Below are 17,999 nucleotides of genomic sequence, written 5' to 3' on the forward strand. Positions count from 1 at the left end.
GGTGTGAGATCCTCAGGCCATCCTCTGTGCCTGGTTAGTAAACCATTGCTTTAGCAAACCATTCAGCTGAGTTTACACTCTCTGCGACTGCTGTTTTGGGGATCTGCCACTGCCAGCGCAGGCAGAGGTCCCTGCAGGACACTGCCTCCTCGTAACCAGTGGCCTCGTGGGCAGAGTCTGCTCTTGGGTCAAAGTCTTCTGCTCCTGGAGGGATGTGGATGACCACATCCTCAGCAGACATCCCAGCCTCCAAGACCTCCAGGCTTAGATGTGAACCAAGAGGATCTCAGTCTTCCTTGGTAAGGCTGTTCTCCTTTGTTTAAAATACTTAAACGGCTACTGGGAAGGGCACTGGAACTTTGCCCGGAAGGTCAGTCCCTGGTAACTTGCCTACTGACTCCTCTCCTTGCCAAGGAATAATTATTCCATGAAAAGTGAGTGTGTAGGGCCTTCTGCTAGTCAGGCCCTTGGGAATTTATCTCTCACCTAATGTCAATGTATGGCTTTCAGTGAGAACCGTGACACAAAGGCCTGATTTTTAAGTGTGTTTGGGAACCGTAAGATGCAGACGGTGATACTGAGTAGGATCTTTCTGAAGTGCCTTTGTGTTCCCAGCTCCCATTGGAAAGCAACGCCATCTAACTCTAAGAAATATCTGGTTTGCACTGTCTGTGCTTGAAGGGTTAACACAGGCATTAGCATAACCTCTGCCAAACTAGTGTAACCCTATTGCGTCCCCTGAATTGCTATGTGGCCCCTGGGAGATGTTAGGATCCTGCTCAGATCCTGTTTGTTTTCCTGGAAGGACTGAGTTCCCCATTCATGCTGCGTTTAGAGCATGCACAAGGTACAGTGTCCCCAGGGACCTGAATGGCAATCGTCAGATGCTGGTTAGACCAATATTAATACTAAGGCATAGCTAAAAAAGTGTCAGTCAAACTGAATTCAGTACTGATTTTAACAAGCAGGTTCACAAAGTCTGGTCCTCCCACACTGAAGTAAATAGGAAGATGTTACGGTATTTATAGACTGGATTTCGAAAAGCAGAAGCAGCTAATGCACTCTCTTTATTAGGCACACTCCCTAGTGCCTGCAAATTGCTGTATATTTCAAACCTTATTTAATTTTTAATACAGCAATCCGTTACGTAATCAGATATATTTTGAGGGAAACTTATTACTGCGTCTTGCAGTCTGACTGGTTTCCCTCTAAGAGTTCGGCAAGCTATTGCATGTGGTTTTTATGGGCAGGAACTCCTTTTCTACCGCTGATGCTGAAATTAGAAGGTTGTACTCGATGTATATTAAGCACAAAGAAGCAGTGTCTGACACGGCTATGAGTAAGGGGACAGATTACTTCTCTACCACACAGAGAGGGAGTGAAGACTTCCTGTTCCGATGAGGAAGATTTTGATGTAAAAATTGGCTGTTCCCCCACATGGTTCTCCATTGCTGCCACACACTTAGGCGAGGTAAGGAGGAAAGACCAGATGAAGACAAAGCATTTCAGTGCCTGTGAGACATGGGTAGAAGGTCCCTGAAGAGTTTGGTTGCTCCTAGGTTCATAAATCTTCTTAAAAACATGAAAATGAGATATGTAAGACAGACCTGGCTCAGGATTCCACATTCTTGCTCTGCCCTCTTATGCTATGGGAGATGGGGGATGTTGGAGGGATGTAATCTATGTTGGAGGTGCAATTTCATTTACATTCATTATAAGTAAGTTTCCTCAGAAAAAAACAGAAGTTAAATATTTGAGAGAAACTTACAGTAGCCTTCTGTCTCTGAATTGGTGTGTGGTGCCAAAGAGGGAGTAAACCTTACCAGAGCTCAACCTCTCCCTGCCAGAAAGGGGATGAACAGGATTTGCAAGCTTCAAAAGAGGGAGGTAAATCTTTATGATTGCAGGGTGCCTACCCTGGGATGGTGGGTGTTGTAAGGGTGCAAACCCTCCTGCTTTTCCTTAGACTTCCATCAGACTTTTGTATCACTTTTAAGGAAGCACGAAGGTTTTGTCTTAGATGCATGATTTACAGGCTACTTATAGACATTCTTGCTTTAAGCCCTCTGCCTGTGTCAATGTCTACAGTTAGGTCACAGTCTCAAACTAAGATCTGGTCCCATTTTATACTCTGGATGTAATCTTCTACTTCCTAAATACCTTATCTGATAAAAAGAATCAATTGAAATGTCTTTTGTGCAGATGGGATTTCAAGTTCTTGAAATAATAGACATTTTCACATATAAAAGATCTGTTTTTACTGAAAAAGAGATTTCTTCCAAGAGCAAAAAAAAACCCAGTAAAAAATCTCAGCATTTTGTAGTTCTCTGTTACAGAACACCAGCAACTTACTTTGTGTGTTTTGACTTGCAGTGATAACAAAGGACGTGTTGAAGAAAACAGCGACTGAAATTATAGAAGCAGATTTGTTTGGGCCTCTTGTGTAGGAATAAGCTTTCTGCTGGCCCCTGTAGTCACCTTCCTCTGTCTGTTGTCAGAAAGATGCCCTCAGCCTTTCTTCTGAGTTCTTCTGCAAGGTGTAGGAGGAAAAGAAGTGAAGCAAATGTCTAAGGAAATATTGCATATAGCCTATTCAAGCATGGTAGTAGGGGGATTTAGACTGAACTATGTTGGATGGACTTCTTGCCCTATTCAAGATGAGTTTAAAGCTAGCTTGGTTCTCTCTTACTATACCACAGTATACAGTGTATGAGCACCAATAGACCCTTCATTGAATTTGTCTCTGTGGCTTTTCTTATCCTCACCAATTTTAGATAGTGTTTTCATCCAAGAGTTTCAGCTTGAGGTAGCCAACGCTTGGAGTACCATCCCTAGATACTGGTAAATATTTTGCATTCAAAAGCAAATATAAGTGGCTTGCATTACTTTCCCTATCCTCTTCCCCTATATGAGATAGTTCCTTAATGTAGTCTGATATGCAGAAAAATACTGAAATAGCAAGATGATATTTATTGATTTATTATGACGTATCTGGGAGGGAATCTGGACAGCACAGATCTCAGTTTGAGCCTCCATTCAGTCCATCGGATTGGCAATAGATTGGAGCAGTGTAGATAGACTAAGGGCTCAAATGAATAATGAATTTATCTTGTTCTTTTCCATCATCTTTACCCCTCGTTAGCTCTGGTAATGACCCTACTCTTCACAGGTAGGTTCTTAGCTCATGGCACATGTTTCTTGAATCCCCTTTCACTAAGAGCTAAGGCACTTGGCAGAGGCTAAAAGCACACAAACAAGCTGCACTGACACAATCATCTATTAAGGTGTGTTGGCATTTTGGACTGAAGATCATTCATCGTCATCTCTGGTATGTAAAGCCCAGCACACAGAGTCAGGAAGATGGCTTCTTCTTTGTTACCCACAGACAGGAAGGCTTGGCTCTGAAAAGGTATTAAAGGGACATCATGCTCTGATACAGAAAGAAAAAAAAAATTCTTCCTCAATAAGAAGAAAAAGAATTACTCCAATTATAGATGATCTGGCCATTTGAAATCTCTTATGGCCCACACTACATTTGATTTCCCTCTCTCTAAGGTCTTGCTAATGCTGCAAGACATGTTTTTAATCAGATTCCAAAATAAATACAGTTTATGACAGAGCTGGTACCTTGGAAAGGATTAGTTCTGCTCTGCCACTTGTGTATCTATTAAATTTTATTCAGCCATCATACATCCAAGAATACTGTATCTTATGGATATATTTTAAGGCAGTAAATTAAAGTGATGCACACTAGTGGTCCCATTAGTGGAAAGTGTCGAATCCAGTGCATTTCTAAGCACTCCACTTTAATCTTCCTACCTCTATACTGTATGGAAGACATTAATGTGTTGTTTTAATTTGAGGCTCAGACACTCAAAAAGCTCCCATCAAGAACAATTTCCAGGCCTTGCAAGATAGAGGAGATAAAATAAAGCACTAAAAATAAATAATTCAAGACAAATTTTATTCATTATGCTGTGTTTTCTATGGGCAATGGTTTGTGTAATTTCTCCTACAGTGACAAACTGAGCAGCATCTCCTTGTGAAGGAGAAGCTTTTTGCTCCACACAAAATGTTTGATGTATGTACTTGCACCCTTTTATCAAGGCAAGTTTAAATCTGTCTGACTGTCCGTCCTTGTTTTTAACACTTTAAAAGATGTGGAAAAAACCACCGCCTACCATGTATACACCATTTCTCAAGTGCCTCTTAAGAAAGGAATATCCAATTTCTTTGCTATTTAATCAAACATATTTGATTAACACTGTTTGTATTGCTTACAAAGAACTTGGAAAAACAGCATTGTTGCCAGTGTGAAATACTGAGTTTCTCTGAAATTGTAAACTTCTGGCCTAGTCTGACCTTCTTTTCACATGAAATTTACCTTGTGTGGATCTTACGTACCCTCCTTTGGGCAGGGATATTGCATGTGCTTTAAAACATGTTGGCTAGCACAGTTTTGACTTTTACAAGTTAATATGAATACTGATCATAGTAAAACACAAATTGTTAACACCTGGAATATGAAGTAACTCTGTCTTTTCTAGGCAGGGTTCTAAGTACCCCAAATGTTTTAAAATGTTCATAGTCATTCATTTTGTTCTACCTAATTCTGGCTTCCTTCTTGCCTTCCTCAAATATTGCTGTCAGGTAGGCAAGTCTCTGGCACCAAATGCCATTGGAAGCTTGTTCAGATATGGAGAAGTTACTACAGGGTAAGTCTTTGGCCTATAGATAAGGACAGAACTGATTAAACCTAATAGGTTTTCTAAGCATATTTCTTACCGTCTAAGTAGAAAAAAAGTGACCCTCTACAAAGACAGAGCTGGAAATATTTAGAGTCAATAGCAAGTCCAAAATGCATGAGTTAAGGCTTGTCAGAGCCAGAGCAATACATGGTGCAGGAGGCTGGGCACTGTTTGAGAAAGAAAGTCAGAAAAAGCAGAATCAAGTGACTGAACAGCAGGAAGCAATGATGAACGTAGCCTCAAGTGAAGCTGGCAAACAAAGTTTCTTTAGGGACTGGTGGTGGAGAATGGGACCTGGATTTCAGCCCAAGATTGTGGCTCTGGCTGTTGACTTCCAGTATGTTCTGAGAAACAGGATATTGCAAGGGCCTGGGTATTAATTACGTATACCAAAAAGAAGAAATAATAGCAAAGAGATGGAGCTTTGTCTTAACGAGGCAAAGAATAGGATGAAAGGGATAAAACATTGCTTTGTGGCCAATGCCACAGTAATGAGTTTGCTGCAGAATAAAAGGAAAGTCGGAATCTATAGCTTCTACTCAACAAAAGCCTCTCAAAAGACAATTCCATCCTCATTACAGTTTCAACAAAACAGTAACTTTCACTGCCTGTCCAGATAGAGAAAATCAAGCACTTCAAAAGGCTTGTGTGTAGCAGGCGAAATGGCATCTAACCACATCCTGGGGTCACACTTAGGAAGAAATTAAAGTACTTCAGCTAAAAGCTCATGGCCTTGCATCAGATTGGATAGATATGGTGGAAAATTGGTATCTTCCTTGTACCTGCTCCCTGGAGAGCAGATCCAGGGAAGAATCCTGACTTCTGGGTGATAAGAGAATCAGGCAAGAGGTGGTGCCATTGTATCCACCTTCCCAAGTGTATTTTTTCTCTGTGCAGACACTCTGCATCTCTGAGGAAATGTTAGATTGTTGGATTTTTTTATAAGGGCTGAAACAAAACAACCACCTCAGGATAGTTTGTTCTTTGTCTTAATTTTTAACTCAACCTCTTTAACTCAAGTCAATACCTTGAGGAGGACTGCTCTCTTGGTATTCTGAGTGAAACTGCGCGAATGCCATCTGACAGTCTCTCTTGGTGAACTAGTAGTTGGAGTGTAAATAAACTCAGTTACCTTAAGAAAAATCCTGCTATTCTGCATCGGTTTCCTATTCCAGTGGAGAAGAGAGATGCATATGCAACACTTTGCACACAAGACCTCCTCTCTCAGAGGACTAAAAGAAGGTTCACAACTTCCACCAGGTTTTGGATGTCACATCTCTTACTGACCATCATTGCTCACAATGTGCCTTCCTTCATATCTGGTCCTTAAAGGCATGGATGTCCACCTTCTTGGTGACACTGGTTGTGCCCTGAGAGCTACCAATATTGACCTTAGAAGCCACATGTTCATCATGGGATGAAATCTGCTGTCCTTGATGACAAAGAGTCCAGTATCCTTGCCTTTTGTTGAACAAGTCAAACAATGTTAATAGAAAGATCTTTTCCTAAAATCCTACAGCACAGGATTTCTCCCATGACATTTTGGGAACTAGTGTAATTTTCATGAAGACTGTAAGTGTAACAAAGACCTAATTGGGGTTTCCCAGCAGGCTTGAAAATAGACGTGCTGGGTGCAAGTTAAGATTTTGTTTTATTCTAGGATTAAACTGAAAGACATTTCTTAAGACAGAAATTGAGAAAGTAGCATGGAAGAGCAACATTTACATATTGGACATTGGAATTACGGCATTGTTACTGTAAGTTTGTCATACAGGAGACAGAGTTGACATCTATTCTCTTCCATCTGTCCTGAGAAATCGTTGCCTGGAATAATGTGTCCATTAAAAAAAAACCGAAAAGTTGATAGCCCAAAAAAGAACAATAAAATTATCAGAGAATCAATCAACATGGCCTGTGAATCCGTTCAAAGAATTTAGTTTATACAGATTAGAAAAAGCAGGATAACTGTGGGACAAGGTAGCAGTCTTCAGATAAGTGAAAAGTTACTGCAAAGAGAAAACAACTGCCTGCTATACCTGTTGAATAATTTGGCAGCAAAGAAGATTTAAGTTGAACATAAGAAATAAAACTGAAGAGGCTGCTAAGAGACTCCCCTTCAGTGGGAAGATGTAAAAGCAGGCCACGCACACTTTGTTTAGTCTGGTCAAAGTGTAACCTTAAGCCTGTTTCTGAGGAGGGAGTAGGTGGCCACTTGAGATCCCTTCTTGCTGGCAGGTTTATGAGTCATAGTGGCAGCTGGAGAACAGAATTAACGGGCACCTGCCAAAATTACCTCCAGGAAGTGACTTTCTTATCAATCATCTAGAAATATTATTGCTGTTGTGTCACATCGGTGTGGTGTTTTCTTTCTGTCACTGACTCAGACTCCACGATTGCTCTTACAAAAGTGGATTCTTGGAAGACAACTATGTTATAATTCCAGCAATCCAAAGAAAGGTCCTGTTTTAAGTTCCATAAATGCTTATAACTTGTTTAAATCCAGCTTTTGAACCAGCAGAGAAAGGCCTCTCACAGGGGTTATTCCTTCCTCCTGTCAGGAGAGGAAGCACAAGAAAAAAAGGACTAATGGGCGTTCAACAGTAAAAGCAAACCAACTAATATTTATTACCACCAGCTTAGGAGGAGGCAGTGTCCCAGGCCCAGATCTGGCAGGCTAACGTTTTGCATTCACAGGTAGGTGTTTCTGATGAGAAATCTGCAGTGTAATTAGAAATATGGAGTTTGCTGGTTTGCATCCAGGCATTTGGATAACACTGATCACCATAATATTAAGCCATAGCTGACTACAGTGATGCATCTACACCAACAGGTCGTTTCTTACCAATGGCTCCCATTGCACATCTCTGCACAGCTTTATAAAGAAAATAGCATTTTGCAGGCCTCCTAAGCTGGTATGCCTTTTATACACACCTCTGTATCCCCATATACCTTTCTGTAACTGCTACCGCTTATAAGTGGAATGCTAAGCAAGGTATATAAGAAGAGGTAGGTTTTATTAGGCTAGCCATTATGGTTCATAGAAATTCTTCTCATAGGCAGTAAATTCTTTCAGGCTCACAAGCCCTCAGCTGGTTCTGAGGAATTATGACTTTTTTCTTCAGGTATAACACAGAAATTCGGAAGTATCTTTAGGCCTATTAAATTAGTCACCATTTTGCAAGGCGATGCCAAGGCAGTATTTTAAAGGCATTATTTTTTGCTTTCCCAGCTAGTGGTTTTCTTTATCTGAAGGTTATTCAGACTGATAATGTATGCTTGACCTTTGGTTTGGGAAGGGAGAAAATAGGCCCAATACTTCCATCTGTATTTGTCTCTCCATTAGCATTCCTATTCTTTATAAATCACTCACAGGTCTAATGCTGCCCTAACTGTTGAGAAAAGGCAGGCTGGAGAAATCAGCGGGTGATCAAGGAAGCACTTAAAGGTGATGGGCTGCTGCTTCAAAAAGCACTTGCATAAATAAATCTGTAGCACGAGGCAGAAGGGAAATCAAGCTGGAAATCTGGCTGACTGCCTGCAGTCCCCAGGCCCACGGCAGTGTTGCTGCTAAGTGAGAACAGGCAGAAACAATTGTATGTTTTTTCCTTCCTCTCTTCCCTTTGGACACGCAACGGGAAGCCACTGAGTCCATTCAATAGGAAACTGGTGAACACTGGCAGCAAGAGGCGCTCCTTTCTCCCAGAAGATCCCAAATACTGCAAGGTCAGACTAAAGCTTAACTCCCCCTCTAGTCCTGCCGATGTCAGATGAACTCTGATCTCCCTGGTTTTCCTCTGACAAAGTCACTGCTCAGCCTCTGGCATGTAAAGCACTTTGCAGGAAGATTGTTTCAACATAGGTTTTATATTCCTTACAAAGCTGGGTGGTTTAGGCATCAGGACCATCCATTGAGGCCTGCTTGAAGGCATCAACCCTTCCCAGCAGGGAGAAGCGACAGATGGAGTCAAGGGCTCTTGGAACCGCTACATATGGAGAGAAATTCTCTAAAGAAGACGCAAACGATATGGGGAATAAGATATGATCAGGCACAATTTAAGTATAGATGACAACAAAGCTATTATTAAAACAAAAGCTGTCTGAAGGGAGATGGGTGTGTGGAAGAGCAGTAGGAAGAAGAAGGTGCAAAGGATCGAGGGAAAAAAGATTAGGATGGCTATCCAAGCTGGCACCATGCTAGAAGAAAATGGGTACAATATAGGCAATTTACATTTAAGTAAAAACAGTAAGTAAAAAAATTTCAGAAAATCTGGACTGGAAGAAAGTAAGTCAGATTTGGAGAGCACCAGGCCATCACCAAATTAATTAAACAGGCGAGCGAGCTGCTGTAAGCATGCCATCGATTAGACCTGGCATTGCTATCACACAGAACATAATCACAGGGCAGGATTTCAGTTCTCTGACTTCCTAAAATATTTCCTTCAGGCTCTACACGATGCTGCATTTAAAGAAGAAAAAGAGCAGGTTTTCTTTCTTTCCCTTTTTTTTTTTTTTTTTTTTCTTTCCTGAGCTTTGAAGTAAGGTAAAATCATTTCATTTAGTTTCTCTCCCATGGCTCCCTTCTGGATGGCTTTTAAAAGATACTTTCAAAAGTACTGAGATGTAATGATCTGACACTGTTCCCACTGAAGTCACTGTTGAAATTCCCATTGACTTCAAGTTCTAAACAAGCTAATGAATAGGGTGAAAAATAAGTACAAGATATGTGAAATTAAAGCTATAACCAATGGGGATTTTCACTTTGGTTCCAGTAGAACAAGGTTTTAAATAAAAATAGACGTCAGGATTCCCATTTCCTAGATGAGAGCCTGGACACTTAGGCTCCTGGTCATTCTGGATATCAGCACTGTGACTTATTTCCTCTCTTCCAATCAAGGAAATAGGGAAGAAAATTTCTTGATTTCAGTTCAGGAGAGAATGGGACTTTTTTGCAATGTCGTGATATCAAAAAATTGCCACTATGAGCAAACCGCCTCCACTAGCTCATACTTCATGCTTTGGTCTGCTTTTTTGTTGTCCTGGCAGAGGTGGGAACACCTTTCTGGGGCAGAACGTACATTGTCTAAGGCCTCTGATCAAAATAATACTTTGTCCCTCAGCACCTTTCATATGGACTGATAAATTTCCTTCCCTGCTGTCATCGTGCCATAACCTGCACGCACAACACTGAGAGCAATAAACGTGAGATATGTTAAAACAAAAAAAAAAAAAAGAAAAATGGAATCAAAATCCAGAAAATTTCTGAGTTCTGGATTTATAATTTTCAAAATTAGTGAGGCATCTCACCTCAAGAACAGAGGAAACAAATCTTGCAGGCATATTTGATATTCCCTTGTTTCTCAGTCCATGTTAAAGCCTCTTGATCAGTGCCTTCTCTGCCAGTCAGATGTCTAATGTAACGGTTCTCATGGCGGATTGTGTGGCCAGCTTTTGTAGCTGTGATGAGACACCTACCCCCACTTTCCAAATGAGTTTTCTGTAATTACCCACATGCGGAGAGCAAGTTTGGGGCTCATATGGGCCATCGCATAAAGACATTTAAAAATACAAGATAAAAGTAATTCCCTTTTAGTAATGATTATTACCTTTCAAATGCTTAATGACATGAGTTAGATTCTACATCTCTGCTCTTTTAGCTACTCAGGTCAACCTGACTAAGAAAATAATACATTATTCTTCATTAAAAATTTCATCTGTCTGCTGTGAACCATGAATTAGGGAAGAGGAAGACAGCCTTCCTCTATCATGGAAGCCCATAGTGTGTCAAGGAAAGAAACTGCCTAAAAACATGCAAGAGCATGAAACTAAACAAGACTGGATGAATTTTTTTAAAAACATGCAAGGTACCATAAAAAGTCAATAATGAATAGGCTTAATAAATAGTTGCAGAATTCAGACCATTGTCTCATTAGGGCATCTGTTGGTACTTACCAGCTCACAATGGCTCTGTTAATGCAAACTGCGATTTCTTTCCATATCACCTTTTCAAATAATAGATACGGCTCTTAATAGGAATATCACTGAAATGAAAAGCCAATGGTAAGTGGAGATTTTACAGTGTTATGGTGCTAAAGCAGTGTCAACACCAATTTAAAAATGTTTCCATTTAAAAATTAATGAATACGGACAAACACTGGAAAGCAACATAAATGCTGTGCTGGTCAAGCAATGTCCAGTTTTCTTAATTGGCTTCAGGCCTGATTCAAATACTCTCTAATTTAATGGGAGTCCTTCCATTCACTTCACTGTATAGTACCTCTGGTCCTCAATGCTCCAGTGGTATGTGCCTAGGAAATATATTAGATTAGTGATAAAAGTTGTCATGTATCCAAGGGGTCATTTACTTCTCTCTCATGTAAAGAGAGTGATTTTCTGAACATGAGTAGACTGGCCTTGTGAATATTAAAAATGATCATTATACGCTCCATAATTTATCACTCAAATTGCAGCTTCAGCTATATTGGGTACGCTCAAGTATCCTAGCAGGCTGTGTGATTAAGTGCTCAGTAAGTTAACTAACAGCCTGGCTTCTCATTTCCTCCCATCTAGAGCGATCATTTACACTTGTCAGATTTATTACTTATTTCTATAATATTTGCAATGTCATAGCACCTAGGAGTCTGAAGTTATGTACCTGGACCTAAGCTACTTAATAGTTCATAGACACAGAACAAAAATAATTGATCTCTACCTTAAGAATCTTATAGTCCAGGAAGAAGAAGAAGTGAGCCCATGGTTGGGTACAGCAGGTTCAGGAGTGTGTCACTGGCTGGTATAACAGGCAGTAGCCTCAGTGCTCCAGCAATATACCCATTTACCACATTGCTGGTTTGTTTTAATGTTGTTGACATCTGGGCAAAGGTGCTTTTCAAGGAGGGTTTGAAGGAGAAGAGTGAAGGATCTTTAGGTTGTGTGCAGGGAACACCTCCCATGGCTGAGAATGACAGCTCTGGTTTGAAAGCCTACCAAGTAGTGGATTGCCGGCCGGCCGCTGGGGTGGTCAGAGCGGGGAGCAAGCCTTCCCGCACTGAATGAGTGATGACAGGTTAAACTGTAAACCATTTGAGATCCTCAGGTGAATGACACCACATGAATACAAATAATCCTGAAAAGGCAAATGCTGAATATAAAGCTGGTGATGGTGCTTCTGGAGGAGGCAGGCACCGCAGCTCCCACTGATCCAAGTCTGGTCAGCTTGTGTGTCCCGTGCAAGTGTTTCCTTTCCTGTCCTACTTCTTGTAACCTTTAAAAATTGGAAAATGAAATAGATGTCCTATAGTGAATAAATTATTTTTATGAGAAAGTTTACTTTCTCCTGAACAGTAATGACAGTTATTGCTTTTTTTTTTTCATTTGAACCTGTCTTGATTTTATTTCTCTGGTGTTAATTTGATCATTAAAATGTAGACTAGTGGGAATGTGAACTAAAACCAGTAATGTACCTTGAATTTAAATATATCTTTTGTTTTCAACAATAGTTTTTATTTGTGACCAGGAAGGGAAAAAGGCAGCTTACAAGTCCCAGTATGAGCCCTATCCTGCACCACGTATGTGAAAATCACTGATTATGTATTTCAGAAGTTCCTGTGCAATACTTGACAGTTTTGACCTCTGTAATCCTTAGGAAACCACATTTTACATAGCTGTACACCACACATACTCACAGGACCAAATTGTTCCAGATAACCCCCTTCCCAATCCCAGTAAACTTTGCACTGTACCTTCTCTGTACCTTAGGCCAAACGTAAAACAAATTGCTCTCAGCCTTATGGGAAAGAAACCTTACTCTTGGTTACTCACTCTACAAATAGGTCATTAACTCCAAGGCAATGGTCTAACATAGATGTATGCAGCGATTATTATGCTTTTGGTATCATAATTAATGTGCCTGCTATGTAAGCAAATGTGCAGAAAAATGTGTGGGCATATTTGCAGAAATCCTGGCCCTTCCTAAATGAATGGGAATCTTATGGAAGATTTTAGAAGAAATAGGTCTCTTATTATTCCTTATGCTGATCACCACCAGTTATATTGGTGACAGTTTGCCACCCTGCTAGTTTCTCCGGAAAAGCAGCACTGATAGATAGTCCCTCTATTACCAACAACATCACACCTCTGGTGTGGCTTTGAATGTACTTAGCCATAATTTCCTTCTCCTGGTAAGATCCTGGGTGCAAGATAAAAGGAATTAAGTGTTTAATGACGTTAAGAGAATGATGCACTTGGCAGAACTTCAAGTATCAAGCTTTGAGCTGTATACAGAGGGCCTAGTCCTGGGAGACAACATATACCTGTAATTCGCTAATGACTTAGTGGAAATGGTGGGTGCTTGACTTCTTCCATAGCCTCCTCTTGGAGTTGTCCCCTGGAAAGCACCAGCTTGGCAGGGCTGAGAGAGCAAACAGTTTGTGTAAACCATTACCTACGCAAACTTGTTATTTTGGCTGACAATAAGGGACAGTGGGAAGAAAATAATTAGACTAACCATGCTGAGTGTCCTCATCAAAGAGAAAAAAAAATCCAACTTAGAGATATGAAAGTTTGGGTTTTTTTAAGTTGTAACCTTCAGACTAACAGAAAGAGAGGCAATGCGAAAGCAGAGATTTGTGTCAGACTGGAAGTCTTCATTATCAACCCTCTATCTTGAGATGGAAAAAAACATCCCCACAGCCCGATTCTTCACAGTAAACTCTGATTGCTAATTATTTGCTAAATTTCCTGCTGATGTTCCCTGAGTGAAGTCAGGCTTGATGAAAGTTTCTGATGCTTGTCTTATCAGCAGGAGAACAGAAAAAGTGGGCCAGTTTAGTTCAGAAAGGACACTCACTGCTCATCACTTACGTTTCCACTGAACATGCATTGACACTTGTGTACCACCAGCTCACAGCATCCCATCCACCTTCCTTCTTCATGGCCATTTGAAGTATGTCTGCTCAGCCTCTCCAAAAATGTATAGCAATAAAAAACTCCAAAGAAAACAAAACCTGATCTCATGTCACCTGCCTTCTACAGTCTCAAGAAGAGAGGAGAATTTGCACATCAGAAAATTATTGTGACGGGTATTAGTACAGTGACTTTTACGTATCACCACCATGCCTATCACCACTCCTTGCACTCATTAACCGAACTAAAAGTAGTAAATTATCCCTGTCTGGTGTTATCACATCTTTGGTACTCACGTGTTTCCCAGCACAATGTTACCTGAGGAACTGCCAGGGCTGTATTTCCAATACTTCTGTAAAAGCATGATATATCTATAGAGACAGAGGCCTGTGGTATCAGAGAGAGGTCAGTTTTTCAATGACATTGAGTAATAACGGCAAAATTATGCAGGAGGAAAATTGAAGAGGAGGAGCAGGGACTGGAATCTGGGTTCTCTGTGCCACGGGGAGGACTCTGTACAGTCTAAGTACAGTTGTAATCACACCTGGTCTCCTCTTCCCTCCTGATGAATATTATTCCATGTCATGTGGAAGGGTTTTAATGGGAGGAAATCAGAGGACATTTCTTGTCCTCTTCTCATTTTATGTCAATTACCATAACTAGGCAATAGTCTTAAAATAATCCCTTCTTGGGAAAAAGAAGAATCTGTATCAGTATCTCAAAACGCTGTAAATGTTTTAACTGCAGATGAAAGGGGGCTACCTTCTGCTATGCTGGTCATTTTTTAGAGAAAAGACTTGCCTCCCTCCATTATTGGCTTAAACTTTTTGCACTGCCGCAGTTACCACCACAACAGCTGTGGCCCTTAGAGCTCTAGTCCTAAGGCTTTGCCCAAGGTTATCAGTAGCTGAGCTGATAACTGGACAAAGATGGTGTAAGTCCCACTGAAGCACTGAAGATTTATCCCCAAGTCCAGAATTATTCCATAGTTTATTTCAGAATTACAGCTGAGAGGAGATTTCTGCTCCCAGGCAGCAATGTTTGTGGTTACCGTTGAGAATGTACAAATCAGGAAAGCCTTAGGGTGTTTGATCCTGTTTCCTTCTTGCCACATTTTTGGGACCAGGCAAGTTATCCAACAGCCCAGCCAATGAATATGTGATGCCATCCAGTGCCCATTCCAGAGTGCATTGTTACTAAAGAGTGATCCAGTGACCCACAGCCTAAGGCTGAATGAAACTCACCATCTTTCTAATCCAAATAATATTGGTTTTTTCATTGTATCTGAGCAGCAGTCAGATATTTAGTTCTATTATCCAGATAAATATGAAAAGCATATAGAAAACATGTGAAAGGAAGAAAACTTGTGAGTTTGTAAGGAGCTCCTTATGGATATCTGAAAGCTTCCAAAAATCTTACCCCACCCCTGTAGTTTTTTATGCCAGTAAGATTAGCCAAGACAGATAAAACAAGCAACAGAAACTTATACCACCCAGAAAGTGTTGAGCTACTGAGAAGTGATGACACAGTGAATTAATAACTTAGTTTATTATACTCTTTCCTTATGACTTTGCATTAGAGGGTCTAGCTGTATAGATCCAATTTATTCTGATCACATAATGTTCAGTGCATTAGGTTTAATGGGCCTATTTCAAATGAGATTAAAAGAAGTCATATTTACAAAAAAAAAGTATTCTGTGATGATTAGAAATACCTAACTAACTTATTTTTCTCAAATTTTATGTCTAAAATTTCTTCTGGTGTGAGGTTTTTTCTCCAGTTATATTAATTTTGGCATTCTTATAATACTGTGCTTTCTTTAAAAGAGAAATATCACCTATTTTGACCCTTCTGAAGTATTCTGAATTCACTCCCCTTCAGTGCCAGTGCTCACTTATGGGGTATTAGATTAACTCCAAGTACCATACCATGAAGTAAAAATGTATAATTTTGAAGTAAAAATGTTCGCTATATAAACATTAGGGGCAAGAGAATTAGGAGTGCAGGTAAACAAATGAACAATGAAAACTTCATAACAAAACTATCTTACGATGGCCTGGTTCCTGTGGTGTGTCAAACTGTAACCTCTTGGCAAACTCTGATTCCTTCGGTTCTGCGTGCACCTCATTGATCTCTGTTTTGGAGGCCATATTTAAAACTAACATAGTTTTCATGGCATTGGAAGGTTACAGAGATGATTTCTAACGTTTAGCTCTGCGTGAGGCAGATGAGACTTAAATTTATGATTAAAGACCTTCCCTCTGGAAAGATTTCCTTGAAAACTTGAAGCAAGAAAGTGCTGCGACTTTGAGGGGGAGAGAAAAAAAGAAAGGAAATCGGTTATTTTAGGAGTTATTTTATATTAGGAGTTTGCTTAAAAAATGCAGGCTTTCCCTGCCATGTGAATAAACCCCAGACACTAAAATTCAGAGACAGGTTTTGTCTTTAAGCTGCTTTCTGCAGCAAGATGCTCTAAGCCATGACAGCGGTCTTTGCCAAAGAAAGAGCATTATTGTGATCTCGCTGTGTATCAGGTATTGCATTCTTGAAAATCACAATTGTGAATTGGTGTAAAATACTGTAGATGAGCAGTCAGGCTCAGTGTTTACCGGGGCCTTATGGAAATCCCATTAAAGCCACTGCTGGAAAAAGCCCGTTTACGACATCACGTTATAGTGCAGCCGTATCTAAAGACTTGCAGCATGGTGCCTGGGATAATCACACATGCTTGAAAGACTGTCAGTAGTTTTTCAGATCCTCAACACACATGCATTTTTTAGTTAAGATCAAGAAAAACAGTAATACCTCTTCTCACCAAAACCTGCTCATACGCTTATGTGCTTTGTTGGTCATTCCTGTAGAGAAAAACTTTTTCTCTCATATGCAGCAAAGCGTATGAGTGTGTGTCCCTCCACACTGTCCAGAAAGTGTTGAAAGGAGAATAAATATTTAACTCACTTTTCCTTCCATCCGTCCATCCATCCATCCATCCATCCATCCATCCATCCATCCATCCATCCATCCCTTTGAGGTGCTGTGTGATCTTGTAAGTCCCCTAGTTCTCTAACAGTGACCATAGTCAGTCTTGGACTACCCTCAGGAGCACCTGGGGGACCATTTTGCTGTCTGAAAATTCACCCAGCACATCCACCCACTCCAACATTTTGACCATGAGGTGTGACACACCTTATCAGGCAATCCATATGAACCTCTGTGCCCAAGTGTGTGGCTCAATCTGTCCCAAATTTGTAATGTTTATTTCTATCAGGGTAAGTCTCAGTCTTGCCTACCACGTACAGATTTTGCAGTCAACCTTGCAAAGAAATTGGTAGGAAACTAATTCTTTCACTACTACCACAGCCAAAGTTTATTTTCTTTGCTGCCTGGAGAAGGCTTTGTTCCAAGCTAAGAAAGACCTCAGATCCCATCATTTTTTCCCTGCATTTTCCCCCAGGGTTGATCAAAAGTTCAGTGCCTAAGATCAGGAAAGCCGCAGGGTTCTTGGCAAAACTGGCATAGAAATGTCACCGCACAACAGCAAAGCGAGAGGCACGTGTTTGCCGATTGCTCAGCTCGTTGCATACCGAGTCACGCCACATAGCAACTAGAAAATTATTACTGTATCTAAGAGGAGAGAGAAATGACTTCTTAATTTAAAAATGACTTTTCTGTGTTAGGGATTTGACAGGGAGGATGAAGGACTAGAGGAGATAAAGTGTCGCTCTGCTGAAAAAAAAATATCATTTTGTAAACATGAAATATTGATCTGGCATGTATTGTGCGAGTGCTTGCTGTATGTGTATATCGAGTTCCAAATGTTGCACATTCAGAAAAACTAAGTTAGAAAAATCACTCACAGGCATACACAGACAGAGGTCCACAATCTGTGCTGTCTGGAAAAGCATGAAATGTTTATCTAGACAGGAAGAAAACTCCCTCTCATATTGCTGAATAAGATTTTTTGTGACCACTAGCTTTGTGTGAGGAGGATTTAATGCTATCTAAAGTATCCTTAATCTGCATTTTTATGGTTAATTAATAGAGCTGATCTGACAAGTGCTTTCTTTGGAATCTGTCTTCTACTCTTTTCTGTTTCTTTTTTGCTTGAATTCAATAGAAAATTCTTTTGCAGCCCTGAAAATGAGGACATTTATACCCGTGTCTTTTTATAGCTCCATAATTTACGTGTACTGGCTCTAATTATCGTTACTCTCTGGCCCCTTTGCAACTTCTTCAAGACTTCCCTATATTACCAGAGTGACATAAAATGGTCATAGTCTAAATGCACGGCAAACTCAGAACAACTTAATTATGGAGGTGCCATTAAGAGTGCATTGATTTTCACTTAAG

General features: G+C 40.4%; 1 long non-coding RNA gene across 3 annotated transcripts in view; it reads left to right on the forward strand.

Annotated features, from left to right (window-relative positions):
• The first annotated feature begins 203 nt into the window (after positions 1 to 203).
• The window catches only part of LOC134516544 (uncharacterized), an 83,254-nt gene continuing 65,458 nt past the window's right edge, over positions 204 to 17,999 (forward strand). For all 3 annotated transcript variants that reach the window (XR_010071353.1, XR_010071352.1, XR_010071351.1), the window contains exon 1: positions 204 to 299. This is a non-coding gene — a long non-coding RNA (uncharacterized LOC134516544). The remainder of the gene's footprint in view (positions 300 to 17,999) is intronic.

This window comes from Chroicocephalus ridibundus, chromosome 5 (assembly GCF_963924245.1).
Source record: "Chroicocephalus ridibundus chromosome 5, bChrRid1.1, whole genome shotgun sequence".
Taxonomy (NCBI): Eukaryota; Metazoa; Chordata; class Aves; order Charadriiformes; family Laridae; genus Chroicocephalus; species Chroicocephalus ridibundus.